Raw genomic sequence first — 14,557 nt, 5'->3', positions numbered from 1 at the left:
CTGGGCAAGGGGCCATCCTGCAATTGGAGGGTGATGGGGGTCAACGCCTTTGGCCCAGGCATCAGGCCTGGGGGGGGGGGGTGGGATGGAGCTGTCAATCGGAGGGGTGTGCAGGTCCCCTGCTCAGGCCTGATACCTGGGCCAGAGGCGTCACGCCTGGGCAGGGGGTGGAGCCAGCTATGGGATGGAGATGGGGGTCCCCTGCCCAGGCCTTACACCTCTGGCGGAGGCATCAGGTCTGGGCAAGGGGCAAATCTGGCAATTGGAGGGTGATGGGGGTCAACGCCTCTGGCCAAGGGGTCAGGCCTGGGCAAGGGTGGAGCCGTGATCAGGGGAGATAGGGTTCCCCTGCCCAGGCCTGAAGCCTGGGCCAGAGGCGTCAAGCCTGGGGCGGTGGTGGGTGGGGTGCCAAGCCGCAGATTGGTGTGAAATACAGAGGAAGCACCTTTTCTGACCGCTCATTGGTTAAGCTCCCTGTATGCCACTGGTAATATTCTTAGTAACTTGGGTAATAAGAATCCAAAACAGTGATCTAGGGTTTTTCACCACACTCCTGGTGAAAAAAATGAAGGTCTGCTGCTGGAGGGGTAAGAAATGTCATATCCTGCCCTAGCCACTTTGGCTCAGTGGATAATGCCTTGGCCTGCCGATGGCAGGGTCTGGGTTCAATTCTGACCAAGGGCATGCACCTAGGTTGCAGGCCCCTCCCTGGCCGGGGCCCAGGTCAGGGCTCATGCAGGTGGCAACCAATCAAAGTGTTCCTCTCATTTTGATGTTTCTCTCTGTCTTTCCCTTTCTCTTTCACATTCTCTAAAAATCAGTGGAAACATATTCTCAGGTGAGGATAAAAAAGTAATAAAGAAATTATTATTATATGAAAGACACATCTTGAAAATGCCTAAAAAAAGTTGTCATTTTTTCATGGTGACGGACTGGAGTCTGTGTTGATGAAAAAACCTTGCTGGCTGCAGTGACTGGCAGTGGCTGCAGCAGTGGGCTGATGGTGCTTGTGCCTTCCCCTGATCAGCCCGGTCACCTCCCACAAAGGGAGGCCAGACTGCGGCTTAGGCCCGCTCCCCAAGGGGAGCTGGGAGCTGTCCTAAGCCGTCAATAGGACATCCCCTGAGGGCTCCCAGTATGTGAGAGGGTGCAGGCTGGGCTGAGGGACACTCCCCCCCCCAGTGCACGAATTTCGTGCACCGGGCCCCTAGTCTAAATATAATTGTTATGGACAAGTAAATAAAATAGATGTTAAGTAAGTTAAAAGTTTATGAATAAACTTTTCAATAATAATTGTGCTCAATGGTATGCCTACTTAAAAATACTCTTCCAAATATTTTTGATAACTCAAAACTTTTGTGTTGTACTAAATTAAATGATAGACATTCATTGAATATCTGTATTATTTCCAAATAAGATAAAATAATGAGTCATCGATAACAAACCATGTATTTATCTATTTTGGGCCACCTTTTGCAGAAGAACTGAAGATTTTGGGGGTTCATAGAATGCTTGTGTAACAGAAAGCCCACAATGCTTACTTGTTTTTCAAATTTAAATATATTTGTATTCATTTCAGAAAGGAAGGGAAAGGGAGAGGGAAATAGAAACATCAAATATGAGAGAGAATAATTGATTAGCTGCCTTCTGCATGCCCCCTACTGGGGATCAATCCTGCAACCCGACATGTGCCCTGACCAGGAATCAAACCATGACTTCCTGGTTCATAGGTCGATGATCAACCAAGGAACCACACTGGCCAGGCACTTACTTCTTAGTTTTCACTAGAAATTATGGATTCTAAGGTTTAAGTATTCTAATCAATATACATAATTAAGACTTCTTAAAAATAATGAGGCTAAAAGGAAGCAACTGTTAATGAAAAATAGGTTTAAAAAAATAGAATGATAAGGTTTTTTTAGAATGAGAAAGAAAAACATATTTCAAAACCATTATAGATACTAGTATAAATATGTTGTAGAAGGTTTGTAGAAAAGAAATCTTGGAAAACAAATTTTATGTGTGGCCAGGTTAAAATTGGAACAGATTTAAGTTTTTAAATAATGAGTTTTAATATGGAAAGTACACTGGTACAAAATTATAATTTGTTTTTTTTATCTCTGTTAAAAAGACAAAGTTGTTTTGCCTATTCATCTGCTCTTGATAAGAAATTGTGAAATTCTTTTAAAATAACTTTGGCAATCTACATAGAAAGAAAAGATTTTGTGTCTTACCAAAATAATCACTGTGCTTCACATTGTCTTGATCAGACCTCTGATCACTTCAGAAAATCCAGTGTTCTCAATATTAAAAGAAACAGTTCTGTTCACAGCTATGTGGCTTTCTGTTCACAGCTATGTGGCTTTATGTATCTGCCTTTAAAGTAATTGTCACTTTGGTTAAAAGGATAACTGTGATCCTAATTAATCAAATTATTGAAGACTAGAGGCCTAATGCACGAAACTTATGCAAGGTGCTCAGCCCTTGCAGCTGTGGTGGTTGCCTTGGCCCTCGCAGCCCAGGCTTTGTCCGGAAGGTCATCTGGAATGACATCCAGAAGGTCGTTTGGCTGTCTGGTCTAATTAGCATATTATGCTTTCATTATTATAGATTTTGACATTTGACTTGCTTCAGGAAAGAAATCCTAGCATATTTCCTTCATGATTTTTTTTGCCTCAACCTAATTTGATTAAAGTTTGGTAGAAAGGAAAAACTCATGTAAAAACCTGTTCAGCTGGATTCTCCCTCTGCCCCTGGGTTGTCTAGCAGAATTTTTTTTTGCTATGTGTTCTTGGTTACCTGTGAATTGCCTATTTCCTCTTCAAAATTCTAGACCCTTGACCCCTCCTTTTCTTTGTCCATAATGGGCCATGAATTTCAACTGGTCAATGCCTCTGTGGGTCTCATGATACTCTTGAATGCACATTCATCCTATCTAATAATAGACAAACATGGTAATGCACCGATCAGCAGCCATCTGCACCTGCAAACGGCCTGCCCTGGGATCCCGGGTTGGTGGGTGCTAATGCACTAATCAGACACGAGCTGCACCCACAAACGGCCCGCCTGCGGGGATCCCGGTTGGCGGGTGCTAATGCCCTGCGCATACTATGCAGCTGGGAGAGGGGAGTGGGGCCCCTGGGAGCAGGGCGGGAACTGCCCAGGGTTTGCATCAGGCAGCCCAGAGCCGAGTGCGAACTATCCTGACCAGTACCTGCTTGCTCATTCACTTACTTGCTCATTCATTCACTCATTCACTCGCTCAGCAAACCCTCTCAGGTCCCTGGCACCAGGGCAGGCACTGAAGTTGAAGCAGGAAAAGACAGAGCTATGCCCTCAAGATGTTAGTAATTCAGTAGGGCAAAGCAGGTACATGAACGAGGCAGTTGTACACACAGTTGCACTGTACTGGGTTTGGTGAGGGCTGTAACTAATGCCAACTTTGTTCTCTTGATAAAATGGGGCCTCAGGAGCCAAGCCACCCCAAGCTTGTAGGCCTGTGCCTAGGCCAGGAGTGGCTGGGGTCCAGGAACATGACAGAGGGTGCAGGTCGGGCTGAGGGGTCTGGCCCCACCCCTCACCCTCACCCCCGAGTGCACAAAATTTTGTGCACCGGGCTGCTAGTATAATATACTTTGGACATTTTCTCTTATTAACCTACTAGAGGCCCAGTGCACAAAAATTTGTGCCCTCGGCCGGGGGGTGGGGGGGGAGTCCCTCAGCCCGTCCTGTGCCCTCTCACAGTCTGGGACCCCTCAGGGGATGACCACCTGCTGGCTTAGGCCTGCTCCCCAGGGGATTGGACCTAAGATGGCAATCAGACATCCCTCTGGCAGCCTGGCAGCCCCCAGGGGATGTCCACTTGCCAGCGGGGAGCAGACCTAAACTGCAGTCAGACATCCTTAGCACTGCTGAGGAGGCGGGAGAGGCTCCCACCACCACCACTGTACTGGCAGCCATCAGCCTGGCTTGTGGCTGAGCAGAGCTCCTCCCATGTGAGAGCAACCTGACCACCAGAGGACAGCTCCTGCATTGAGAGTCTGCCCCCTGGTGGTCAGTGTGTGTCATAGTAAACAGTCATTCCCAGTCTTTCTGCTGTTAGGGTCAGTTTGCATATTACCCTTTTACTATATAGGCTAGAGGCCTGGTGCACAGGTCGGGGCCGGCTGGTTTGCCCTGAAGGGTTTCCCGGATCAGGGTGGGGGTCCCGCTTGGGTGCCTGGCCAGCCTGGATGAGGGGATGATGGCTGTTCGCAACTGGTCACACACCCTTTGGGGTGGGGGTCCCCACTGGGGTGCCTGGCCAGTCTGAGTGAGGGGCTGAGGGCTGTTTTCAGGCTGGGACTGAAGCTCCCAACTGCTCCTTTTTTTCTTTTTTTTTATTCTGGGAGTTATTTACCTTCTATGGCTGTCACTGGAGCTGAGAGCCGGCTTTAGCTCTGAGGCTCAGCTCCAGCTCTGAGACCTTGGCTGCTGAAAGCAGGTATCTGGGTTTGTTTGGGTTCTATAATTGTAACACTGTTGCGATCCTGCTCGCTCCAGCTCTGATGGCTGAAAGCAGGTTTCTGGGGTTTGTTTAGTTTCTATAATTGCAACATTGTTTCTTAGACTGCAGCTCAGAGGCCAGCAGCAGCAGGCGGGGAACCTTCGCTTCCTCCATCACTGGAGCACGCAAGCCTCCTGTTCACTTCAGCTGCCTGGCTGTCGGCAGCCATCTTGGTTGGCAGTTAATTTGCATATCTTGCTGATTAACCAATGGGAAGGGTAGCGAAGTTATGGTTAATTACCATGTTTCTCTATTATTAGATAGTATCTCCTGTTGATTTGATTATTAGCCAAGCTAGAAGAACTTAGAAGAAAAGTTATTTGCATACCCCTTTCAGTATAATGTTATCAATCATAATTTCAATTATTTTAAATGCTGTATGTCACAAAATAACCAATTTCATTGTCAATTACATTATAATGAACTCTAATCAGATCTTTATCTGTGGACATTGCCTTTTGTTATTTACAGTTATTAATTCTGAAGCTATTGCAAAAATAAGATTCATGGAGAGGACCTTATGAAGGACACATGACCATTGATACTGCTCCAAATTACAAGGTGCTGAAAGTTTGGTGCCTATTTCCCAACTGAAGAGGGTTCCACCTAGCATCTAGTCATGTGCAAATGTCAAGACACCTCAAAATCAAATTGACTTGAAAAAGAAGCTGACATTAAGATAGACTTCTTCCTTGCAACATGCCATTCTTCTCTCCCTTTCTCACCATATTTTTTCTAATTTTTATACCACAAAGGTCTTTATGATTATTTTGTTCATCTTTTGCCTTGCTCTGGCCTAGAAAGATAATTCCAGTGTTAATATCTCCAAGAGCATTGCAAGGGAGTAATCCAACCTTTAAATGACTATGGATCTACCATAATGTAGTTTTGTTTGTCACAAGCTTCCACCTGATTTCCAATGTCTCAGTTTCTCTGAGACAAATCATGCATCCTCTCTATTGTGTCAATTTACCTAACCCTGGGAGTCCATTATCTTGCCTTTGCTCAACAACCCTAAGCCTAAGGAACCTTGCATGCAGGTCTGTACAAAGAAAGGGATACAAGTCAAGGGTAACCAAAATAAAAACACCTTTGTGGTCTACAGATCACTAACTTACTGATCTCCATGGCTGTCACCTTTTGATTCCTGAGCCACAGCACTTACCAGGAGACAATCATAATTCAAATTTTCTTCCTTTGGCAGATCCCCTCGCTAGGAGTAAGTGCAAATGAGGTTATGATCAGAAACCTCTCTCTTTTTTTAAATCCTCTTATGAGGACATATTTTTTTGTTTATTTTTAAAAATTATTTTAGAGAGAAGAAGGGGGTGAAGAGAGAATGTTCCAATGGACTTTCCTGGTTCTTCCTGAATGCTCTGCTGTTTTCCTGGATACCTACCGAATGTGAACTCCCGGCTCCTGGCAAATCACTAACAGATCCCTGGTATTGGAAACATTAAAACAAATAACCTATTGCTGGTTTTGTGGGTGGATTCCTGATATGGAAATAGTGCATGTATGTTCTCTGTGTTAGGACAATGGAGTGCTAACTTTCAAAATAAAATTCAATAACTTTCACACATTGCACTGTCATGAATTTTTCCATAATAAGTTTCCAGGAAACAAATATTCAAAATCTGAAACACAAATTTTAAAAAATGTAGAGCCGAAAAAGTTATTAAATTTCTAAATGATAAAGTGACTTATAGGTCATCCTGCAAATTCTGTATACAAATACTTTATTTTTTATGCTTTAAAATATTTTTTCAGTCTATAGATTATATTTTCCCCCCTCTTGTCAATATCTGTTGGAGAGGAAAACATGTTAATTATGAGCTTTTTTTAATTTCTTGTATGAATCATGATTTTGGTGCAATGACTAAAAACACTTTACCTCATACCATATAGTCCCCTTTCCCTTCCCATTTTATATTTTAGTTGTCTTGAGTGTTACATTTATAGAAATTGAGAACCACATAAAAAGTTATAATTTGTGTTTTCAACTATCAAACATCTTATAAATTACTCAATGTAAGAATAGTATTTTATATTTACCCAGATGTTTATATTTTCCATTGCAGTTTCTTTATTCATCATGTTCAAAATTTCATTCCATTATCACTTTTTTTTTGGCATTACCAGTATAAAGGATTTCCTTTACTATTCTTTTAGGGCAGAAAACAAATTATCTTATTCACAACAAATTATCTTATTTCCTTAATCAAAGAATGTCCTTATTTCACCTTTACTTCTTAAAATATATATATTTTTTGGATATGAGGTTCTGGGTTTAGACTCCCTTCCTTTTAGCACTTTAAAAACATTTCAATTTTTCTCATCTCCATAGTTTCAAAACAAAACAAAAAATCAAACCAAACAAAACTGTATATCAAATTTTTGCTCACAGATAAATAATGCATTATTGCCTTCTGAATATTTTAAATATATATATATATATATATATATATATATATATATATATATATTTAAAGGCAATATATATATTGTCTTTAGTTTTCAGCTGCTTGACCAGGATATGTCTGGGATTAGATTCCTTTTGCTTTATTCTATTTGGAGCTTGATAATGTTCTTAAATATGTAGGTCTGTATCTTGTCAAATTTGGGAAATTCTCAGCTAGTGTTTCTCCAAATACTATACCTGCATTAATCATTTATTCCTCTCTTTCTTTCACTATAATAGCCTGATTGTGAGATATTTTATTATTCTCCCACAACTCCCTGGTAGTATGTTCATATAAAGAAGAACATTTTTTCTTTATTTTTCAGAATAAATTATTTCTATTCCTCATTCCTTAAGCTCACTAAGTGTTTCTCTTGAGCCTATCCTTTTTTTGTGTTAATGTATTTTTAGTTTTAAGATTGCCTTTCTTTTCTTATTTATATACTAGAGGCCTGGTGCACAAAATTCTTGCACTGGGGGGTGTCCCTTAGCCCAGCCTGCACCCTCTCTAATCTGGGACCCCTCGGGGGATGTCTGACTGCTGGTTTAGGCCTGATTCCACGGGCCTAAACTGATCCCTGTGGATTGGGCCTAAACCGGCAGTCAGAAATCCCTCTCACAATCTGGGACTGCTGGCTCCCAACCGCTCACCTGCCTGCCTGCCCACTTGCCCCTAACCGCTTCTGCCTGCCAGCCTGATCCCCCTTAACACATTGTTTGCGGGTAGTTTTTATCGTGCACTAACAGGTGGCGGGGGCCATTTTTGCAGTTGAATAGATTACCTACCGTTATACCTGGAAGTACATACATAATACACCACTGTATGTGTTAGAGACCCAAATTTTGTCCTTTGGAATTCGTATATCTGCATGTTAGCATCCCTTTAGAGCAATAAATAAGTATAAAAATAAACGTATTTATACGTTACCCACATTCTACTGCTAGTCTATAAAAAACGTATTAATACGTGTCCCGCGCTCTACTACCAGTCAACGTAAAACGTATAAATACGTTTCCCGCATACAATGTGTTAACCAGTCCCCTGCCAGCCTTATTGACACCTAACTGCTCCCCTGCCGGCCTGAATGCCCCCAACTGCCCTCCCCTTCCAGCCCAGTTGCCCCCAATGGCCCACCCCAGCCAACCCAGTTGCCCCTAACTGCCCTCCCCTGCAGGCCTGGTCACCCCCAACTGCCCTCCCCTGCCAGCCTGGTTGCCCTCAACTGCCCTGCCCTGCTGGCCATCTTGTGACCACATGGGGGCGGCCATCTGTGCAAGGGTGTGGAGGTCAATTTGCATATTACCTCTTTATTATATAGGATTTTCTTTACTTGTTAATATTTCAACCTCTTCATTAGTTACCAAATTATTTGGATTAACTCTTAAACAAATTTTTAAATAGATGTTTTAAAATCTTTTGTAAGATAATTCCAACATTTGTGTCACCCTGATGCTGACATATGTTGATTGTCTTTCTGCATGTGAATTGAAATTTTCCTGTTTATTCATAAGTTAGGTAGATTTTTTATGGTATCCCAAGTATTTTCAATATTATATTAGACTCTGGATCTTGTTTAAATCATATGGTTAATGTTGTTTTGGTTTTAGCAAAACAATCAACCGCATTGTGTTCCATCTTCAGGTTGTGACAGGCTTCAATGAGTTGGTATTCTGAGGTCAGTGCTATTTTAAAAGATGTTGTAATGTTATGTGTATAATTATATACCTCATATTTTATTTTAGATAAAATGAATACGTTTTTAATGAACACAATTTAGCAAAACTGATAGAAAGATATGTAAAAATATAGTTTTTTTTAACATTTAATTCATATTTAAAAAATACTATCCAACAGAGAAAATTCTAGGCTCATATCTTTTCACTTGTGAATTCTAACAAACATTGAAGGAAGAAATAATACCAACTTATATAAATTTTCAGAAAATAGAAGAGGGAGAATCACTTTATAAGATATTTTATTAGACCAGCATAATCCAGATACTTTTATTTTTCCTCTGTTTTTTTGTCAATCTTTATTGTTGAGAGAATTACAGATGTCCCCCTTTTCCCCCCCTTAATCCCTCTCCACCCAGTTTCTGCCCTGCCCCAGGCCTTCACCACCCAATTTTGGTGTCCACAGATAATGCATATATGCATATAAGAACTTTGGTTAATCATTTACTACCTCTCCTCCCCACTGCCCTCTGAGATTCATCAGTCTGTTCCAAGTTTCCATGCATCTGGTGCTATTTTACTCATTACTTTATTTTGTTCATTAGATTCCTTGTTCATTTATTTTTGATAGATTCAATTGCTGATAGATATATCTTTATTGTCATTCAGTGTTCATATTTTTTATCCTTCTTTCTTATTTTTTCCCCTCTTCCTCTTCTTCCTCCTCCTCCTCTTCCTCCTCCTTCTCCTCCTCCTCCTCTTTCTGCTTCTGCTTCTGCTTCTGCTTCTTCATTTTATTTTTTCTCTTCTTAAAGAATACCTTTCAACATTTCATGAAATATAGGTTTGGAGGTGATGAATTCCTTTAGCTTTTTCTTGTCTAGGAAGCTCTTTATCTGACCCTCAATTCTAAATGAGAGCTTTGCTAGGTAGAGTAATCTTGGTTTGTAGGTTCTTGTTATTCATCACTTTGAATATTTCTTGCCACTTCCTTCTGGCCTGCAAGTTTCCGTTGAGAAGTCAACTGACAGTTGAATGAGTGCTCCCTTGTAGGTAACTAACTGCTTTTCTCTGGCTGCTTTTAAGATTCTCTCTTTGTCTTTTGCCCTTGGCATTTTAATTATGATGTGTCTTGGTGTGGTCCTCTTTGGATTCCTCTTGTTTGGGACTCTCTGTGTTTTCTGGATTTGTAAGTCTATTTCTTTCACCAGGTAGGGAAAGTTTTCAGTCATTATTTCTTGAAATAAGGCTTCAATATCTAGTTCTCTCTCTTCTCCCTCTGGCACTCCCATAATGAAAACATTGGTATGCTTGAAGTTGTCCCAGAGGCTCCTTACACTATCTTCATATTTTTGGATTCTTTTTTTCTTTTTGCTCTTCTAATTGGGAGTATTTTTGCTTCCTCATATAGCAAGTCATTGATTTGATTCTTGGAATTCTCTAATTTACTGTTGAATCCCTGTAAATTAGTCTTTATTGCAGTTAATGTAGGCTTAATTTCTGACTGATCCTTTTTCATGTCTTAGAAATTCTCACTAAGTCCCTTGAGGCTCTCATTGAGATCCTTGAGCAACATTATCAGCATTATTTTGAACTCCGTATCTAGTAGTTTGCTTGCTCCATTTCATTTTTTTTTCTGGAGATTTATTGTCTTCTTTCATTTGTAACATCTTTGTCTCTGCATTTTGAGTGCCTTCCCATGTTTGTTTCTATGTATTTCATAGAACTGTTATGTCTCCTGGAATTGGTAGAGTCATCTTGTATATTAGGTGTCCTGTAGGGCCCAGTTGCTCAGTATCCCCAGTCACCTGATCTGGGCACTCTAGTTGTGCCCCTATGTGGGCTGTGTGCATAGTGTTGTAATTGAGCCTTGATGGCTGCTGGCGTCACTGGGAGGAATTGACCTCCAGGCTGTGAGGACTAGCTATGGCTACAGTAGGAGGGCTGCTGTGAAGGACACACCCCTTGTTACAGTGGGGCTTTGGTGCTCACTGAGTCTCCCCCTTGAGTGTGTCACTTATGGGTGTGTAGAGTTGTAACCTGGTATGGTCTGAAGCTGTCCACTAGGTGCACTAGTTCTGAGGCCTCCAGAGAAGTATAAAGTATGTCACTGCCTGGGGCTACCTGGCAGGAGCTGCAGAGAGATCTGCAGTTGGCTGCTACTTATACTGGGCTTGGAAGTATGCAGGTGAGGCCAAGCTGTGAAATAAGGCAGGCTAGTGCTAGTGCCAGGTCTTGGGCCTCTTATTGATAGGTATTGGGCATGCTGATGCTAGCTGATGCTTTTTTGTAGAGATTTTAGGAGGTTCTGAAACCTGAGCCAGGACAGGCCATTCATATGGAAAAGTACTGCAAACAGTTTTGGTGGTGCTGCAAATTGGATAGGGTGGGGTCTCAGAGAATCGCCAGGGCAGAGTGAACAGTGTGAGTTATGCTGATGGAAATCAGGTATCACAGATAATTAGCTCTGCAAAAAAAGATGTTCTAGCAAAGGAACAGTGACCCTTGTATGCACTTCCTTTTGAGAGAAAGCCAACCCATGTTCCTGCCTTCATGCCCAACAATCTAGTTCCTCCCTATATATCCCTGGATCAACCAAAGTCACAGCCCAACACTGGAGCTCAGAGGGAGCAATAACATGTAATTTTGTGCACCAGCCCTTTAAGAGGGACTGTGTGAGTCTCCAGCAGGCTTTGTCTCACTCAACCACAATCCCCACTGGTTTTTACAGCCTGAGGTTATGAGGTTATGGGGCATTATCTTCCCAGCTCTGAAACCTTGGGCTGGGGGCCTGGTGTGTGGCTGTGACCCCTTGTTTCTCATGGGAGGTCTTGGCAGCAGAGATACCCCTCCCGATTAAAAAAAATGCCACATGTGGGGTTGGACCAGCCTCATCCATGTCTCCGACCTTTCTACTAGTCTCAATGTGCTTTCTTCTTTACTTCTCTATTTGTAGGACTTCCATTCAGCCAGATTGCAGGTGGTTTTGATTTATGGTTTTTCTGTATTTTAGTTGTAATTTTGATGTGGTTGTGGGAGGCAGCTAATATTCAGTTTTACCTATGCCACCATCTTGGTTCCCCTGTTCACATATTTTACTTTCCAAATCTGTGTAAGCTGTTTAGGGTCAAATATAGACAAACACAGCTTGGAAATGTATCCAGGATTTTATAAACTTTAAGGGGTCATTTTGTTGAGTTTTTCCTCTTTTCAGTCTGATATTTTAGTTCCCTATTTCCCTTTCCAGAACCTCCAACCAGAGATTACTGTTTCTCCCAATTCTATCATTCACATTCTGCAACTGTACATATTGGTACCAAATGACAAAAGAAGGCAAGGATTCACCCATACCCTTGAGACCACATATTCTCTGATTGGTTAGGAATGTTTTCTTTCTAAATGTTTGCCTCCTGGAAGTCCCCTTGCAACTACTGTTGCCTCCACCACAAGATTGGCTTAGAATGTGAGATATGAGGATATGGAGGAAAAAATAGGTGCTACATGTACCTTCTCTGAGAATTAAGAGGCATCTTTATTTTCTTTCAAGCCTAAATTGGAGGGATTATCTTAAAGTTATGGCTGCATTGATGCTCACTTTTAGATTTGAGATGGTGTTGCGTTCATGCCAGGATATATCAGGAAAAAAAGGGGTTGTAAAATCTCCATTGCTTCAGTGGCTTTCTAAATTCTGATCCTACTTGCAAATTTAACTACTACTATTATTTTTCAAATTCTTCAAATAGCTGTTCCATGCTTTATGTTCACTTTTATTGCTCTATTCAGTGGGAGAGACAGGATGGAGAGTGTGTATTCAGTCTTACTCAAACTATAAGCTGTAGCTTAAATTTGAATAAATATAATCACTGAATAAATATAACTAAAATCTAATATAAAAATTCATAAAAACTCATGGAAATCTCAGACATTCTTAATATAAAAACATCAGAGCTCATAGATTTGGATGTACTGGTGGTTCAATTTTCTGATGTAGTTTTTCAAGTTATAATTCATTGACCTTATTTAAAAAGACAGCAAGAATGAGTGCCAATTTTTATTCATGTACATTCTTAATTATTTTGTTTTAGATGCATATTGACTTTTTCTTCCTGAAAAGACAATTGAGAATAGGAAAAGTATTCAGTGATCACCTATTTTAGAAGTCTAATAGATGTGCATTAGTCCATTTAATCTCATGTCAAATATATACCTTTAAACTTAAAAAAGTATTTTCCTTTACATCTGGTCTTCAACAATGACGAGTCCACTAAATTAAAATGATTAAAATAATGTGGTAATTAAGAGCACCAACATTAAAGTCATAAACCTGGGTTCAAATCCTGGTTCAGCTACTCATTACCTATATGACCTTGGGTTAATTATGTAACACAATATTAGTCCTAATTTCTCTTGTATGTAATGGAAATAACAGCACATATGATGAAAGTAATAACATATACAAAAGAGTTTTTCTAGAAGTTCTTAGTGTAGTATTTGGCTATAATGAGTGCTAATTAATGCTGGTTTTTCATCATAATTAGCAACCAGAATGAAAGTAAGATATCAATTATATAAATAATATTATTTTCTTATACAACATGGTCAACCCTGATATACGGTAAGTTTAACAAACACATCCTCCCATTCTTTAAATATTTATTCTACCAGCATAGCCTCCACTAAAAACCTGTTTACTTTAAAATGTAAGTTTCAAATTCAAATAAAAGGTCTCAAAAATTAGGTAGTAAATACAATTTTGGTCTAGTGGTCTCTTTGCTTTATCCTTAACAATAATCATGTACTAACTTTAGGACATGAAAGACAAGTTGCCAAAACATACAAATGGGAATGACATATTTTAAATAAATTTTAATAATAATTTTATTAAAAGTATAACCTAACCCAAGATGTTTTATACATTACAAAGTTACCTAAATTTTAAGTGTATCAGAATAATATAATTACCAGAACCCTTTTGGTATATACACTAGGAGACTGACGCTTGCATACCATGGTTACCTCTTTTATGTTTTAATTAGGTTGTATAAACCCACTATTAAAGAACAGAGACTACACTTCTCACGTGGTAATTTATGTCACATACTGGCTACAAGGTTCTCCCAGAAAAGAGGTATGAGTTTCCTTATGGTAAAGGAATCACAGCTGTATAGATTGGAAAGCTTGTAACATTCTACTAGGTAAAGAGCACTGATAAATAGAGGGATTTCAGAGAAATATATTATCTTTTCAGTTATAGTTATTATAAGTAAAACCTACCAAGTGAGTTAGATGTTTTTTTAGTAGATGTGACAAGAGCAATAAATATTCAGAGACCTAAAAGTAAATGATAACTGTAGAGACATTGCAAACCCTCAAGACAGAAGTAAAATTTTAAGCTATAATTGGAAGTGGTTGCCAAAACAATAAGCAAGTCATTTTGTAAATCAAACTTCTTGTTATACCAATACAAATAAAATGGTCATATAAAAACACATTAAATTTTTTATACTAAATGAGAAAATCATTAAGCGACTTATGAAGTCAAATCTCTACCTTGGGAATTGAAATGGACCACAAGAGAGGAGATAATAAAAATGCTATTTCTTTTATGACTAATCTTATTTTGCAGTCTCTCAAACACACACTCTTATACTTACACATACACATATACACTTTGCATACTGAAGGAAACAAAAATGAATACTGTTACTAATCTAGTTTTGGTGCTCAAAATAAGCACCTCATTATACATTATTGGAAGGCTATATTCCTTGGTAAAATGAGTAAAGGCGGATTATTTGTTTTTTCACCATGAACATATTATTGGGACCTTGGAAGCTTGGTAATCACAAGTGTTTACTTTTGCATTGAAATGGTGG

This window comes from Myotis myotis, unplaced genomic scaffold (assembly GCF_014108235.1).
Source record: "Myotis myotis isolate mMyoMyo1 unplaced genomic scaffold, mMyoMyo1.p scaffold_m19_p_4, whole genome shotgun sequence".
Classification (NCBI taxonomy): Eukaryota; Metazoa; Chordata; class Mammalia; order Chiroptera; family Vespertilionidae; genus Myotis; species Myotis myotis.
Note: the sequence above shows the minus strand (reverse complement) of the source record.